The sequence below is a fragment of the Anoplophora glabripennis genome, unplaced genomic scaffold (genome assembly GCF_000390285.2).
Source record: "Anoplophora glabripennis isolate ALB-LARVAE unplaced genomic scaffold, Agla_2.0 scaffold1665, whole genome shotgun sequence".
NCBI classification, from domain to species: Eukaryota; Metazoa; Arthropoda; class Insecta; order Coleoptera; family Cerambycidae; genus Anoplophora; species Anoplophora glabripennis.
The window spans coordinates 36,333-40,326 of NW_019417910.1; positions in this window are offsets into that span (position 1 = coordinate 36,333).

Consider the following 3,994-nt stretch of genomic DNA (forward strand, 5'->3'; position numbering starts at 1 on the left):
TACATATTTCACCAATGTAGCCAACAATATAAGTAAGTCGCTTTCACCTACCCACTTAATATTAGATGATATTATAGGCAACGTGCCTTCGCTATGTCGCTCCTTTTATTTGGATTCGGTGACCGAATCTGAAGTATTAGATGCAGTTAATTCTTTAAAAAACTCTCCATGTACTCATGATTTTGGTCTTAACTCAAAAATTATTAAGGCAACAATTGATATAATATTTCCTGCTCTAACTATATTGATAAATACATGTTTCAGTAAAGGCATTTTTCCAGACTGCTTCAAGTTGACAAAGGTAATTCCTTTATTTAAAAAGGGCGACCCGGAGAGTACCGATAATTACCGCCCTATGTCAGTTATTCAAATTTTTGGTAAGGTAATTGAAATGTTATTGAAACCACGACTATATAAATACCTGGAGCAAAATTCAATCTTATGCGCATGCCAGTTTGGTTTTGGACCTGGGTGTTCTACGTCTAACGCAATCCATAGAATTGTAAGAGACAAAGTAGAAGGTTTTGAGAAAGGTAAGCATACAGCCATTGCTCTCTGCAATTTAACAAAGGCCTAATATTTAAAAACTCTATATTTCTTCGAATCGTGAAAATATAAAAGGCGAGTGTGTTAAGTTACTTGGGGTAGTTATAGACGACAGTTTAAGTTGGTCCGGCCATGTTGCATATCTCTTGAAGTCGCTCCCAAGCACCATTTTTTTATTACGACAGCTAAATAATATAGTTGATTTAAATACTTTAATTATGTCCTATGTTGCTTTTTTTCATTCTCGCATACGCTATGCAGTTTTTCTATGGGGCAATTGCAGACAATCTATAAAAATATTTCGCTTGCAAAAGAAAGTAATTAGAGTCATGGCTAATGTGAATAGCAAAGAACATTGTCAACCATTTTTTATTTCCCTTGGTATTTTACCCCTTCCTTGTTTATATATTTTTTCCAAGTCGTTGAAATTCATAAGAATATAACCAGATTTGCATTGCAGTCAGATATTCAGTCATAATACAAGAAATGCTAATATGCTTAGAGCTGACGGCTTCCGTCTATCCAAATCAGCACGTAATTCTTTATATGTGAAGCTTTATAACAAACTTCCATACTCTGTTAGACTGTTAAATATGACACGTTTTAAATTAGTAGTTAAGAAGCATTTGCTTAGGTTTTGCTTTTATACAGTGGAAGATTTTCTGGCGATGCCATATTACGAATAACATCTAATGTCTGCTTTTTTTTTTTAGTAATTTTATTTATGTACACATAATAGTTTTTATCTTTGTGTTCCTTTTTTGTGTATTCTGACTTGCCATAAATGTACTATTGTATATCAAATGGTCAAATAAAGCTATCTATCTAACTATCATTAATTTATGAGTTCGTTTATTATTATTCGTATTATTCTTTGTTATTAATATTATTAATATTGTTGTTATTTTTAGTGCTACTGGTTGTTGTTGTTGTTGTTGTTGTTGTTGTTGTTGTTGTTGTTGTTGTTGTTGTTGTTGTTGTTGTTGTTGTTGTTGTTGTTGTTGTTGTTGTTGTTGTTGTTNTATGTATATAATATATATTTTTGATTTGTTAAAATAATAACAACCTTTTATTTTGGTGAATGTATTTTTCAGCAATCGAGAAAAACTTTTATTTGTGAAAATTTGTATGTAGGGTAAACCGTACAATTATTGGACAGTGATAGTTATTGGACATGAACACTTCGAAGGTCGCGGTGAACATTTCACGAGATGTCTCTGTAAATTACAGGAATTTGCAGTGATGGTGTGTCATGACAGATTTCTTAGGAATTCGTTAAGACACGAATTTTACATTGTACAATATTTTTCGAAGCTGTAGTGATTTAATCGAAATTTGAGTTATTAAATGTTTAAAGGTAGGTTTATTTTACTGAAACGTGTATTTTTTTTATAAGGAACAGTCAATTATTTATAATAATTAGTCTATGTCCAATAACTATATCAATGGTGTTCTGAATTTTTTGTTATTGAACAAGTGTCCAATAACTGTAATTTTGGCTCAGTATGATTTAAAATCGATGTTTTTTTTGAGTATGTAACCTATAAGTATTATACTTTGGGCACCTAAAAATTATTTAAAATTATTTAATTACCTGTTTGAACAGATATCAAACCTTTCTTCTTTTTGATTCCACTATTATTGCAAATAAGGCACATTTTTCATTTTTGTTCCAGAACAATTTGAGAGACCGGCGGCGGCGGGCGACACTGCTTGATTGCAAAATACAGCTAGGATCAGTGTTTTGAAGACTAGTATATGCTTTACGACAGTCTAAATGGTATTTTATTTTAATTTCGCCATTTAAAATATCGGTTTTTTTTACAGAATTTCTTTTGCGCGATTGTCTTGTCTTTTTTCAGCACTAGATATTAGTGATAACAAACCTTGAATTCTAGGTTTTTGTATTACAGATTGGTCATCATCCCTTACAGTTTTCGTACAAGTAATGCACTCCATTGTCTTAAAAAACTTAATTATTCTGATGATTATTACACACCACACGTACCTACTCCAAATCCCGCCATACACTAGGTATGTAGATAATGTAGATTACACATTACGTTGGACTACCCAACTGCATGCATCATTTTCGCGCACTATGAAACAATCGCTGTTGCCAAGCTTAATATATCCGTTAGGAAAAAACTAATTATTTCAAAAATTTATATAATGTTTGGGCTTCATTTTCTTTGCTGCATGTATATAAAAAAATCATTAATAAAAAAGTGGATCGATTGGTGAAAATTGTATTACACAAAATTTAAATTTCAAGTTTTCCTGATTTTTAGCGAAATGAAAAAGCGAATTTTATAAATATTTATATTCGCGTGATACGTTTGATTGCAAAATACAGGTAAGATCAATGTTTTGAAACCTAGCATATGATTTACGACAGTCTATAAGGTATAAGGTATTTTATTTTAATTTCGCCATTTAAAATATTGTTTTTTTTTTGACAACAAATCTTGAATTTTAGGTCTTTGTACTACAGATTTGTCATGATCCCTCACAGTTTTCTTACAAATAATGCACTCCATTCTGATGATTATTACACACTGCTTATTACGCACGTACCTACTCCAAATCCCTCAAGCCGTACACTACGTAGATTACACATTACGTTGGACGCCCCATGCATCAGTTTAGCGCGCTATGAAAAAATCGCTTGTTGCCAAACTATAAGCTTTAGGAAAAAATTAATTATTTCAAAAATTTATGTAGTGTTGGGCTTCATTTTCTTCGCTGCATGTATATAAAAAAAATCATAAATAAAAAAGTTTATCGATTGGTAAAAATTGTATTACACAAAATTTAAATATCAAGTTTTTCTAATTTTTAGCGAAATGAAAAAGCGAGTTTTATAAAATCCATTAGTACTATTAAAAGCGCTAATGTGTCTGCTTTAATTTAAAAAAAAATTACTCTGATAGTACAATTATTTTTTGAGATATAACGGTGGAGACCTTAAAAAACATGTTCTCATAAAATAGATTTTTTTTAATTTTTCGAAATTAAAAAGATCCCGACCAACAAAAAATGTCGTAAAATACGATTTCATATGCCCAATCACATGCTTAATAAAACTTACCATGTCTGACCTGGTTCTACATAAAAAAAACGACACAATAGACTCTTCAAATCGCTGCACTATTAACGATAATGGTAAAAACAAAGTGATCTAATTTGCTATATATGTTGATCCATTTACAAAAACAATAAATGCATTGAAAATATTGTAAACAAGGTTTACATTTTTCTTACGGTATCTTAGCAACAAACGTATTCACTTTTAATCCTTAGATTAAAAGTGTTAATCAAGTTTTAATTTATAAAAGTTTATTCAACAATGTTTACAGTAACTTTTGTTTATTCACATTGATATTAAGTACACAGTTTAAACAAGTTTTAAAATTAAATAAACCACTGAAACTGCCACTACCCTCAT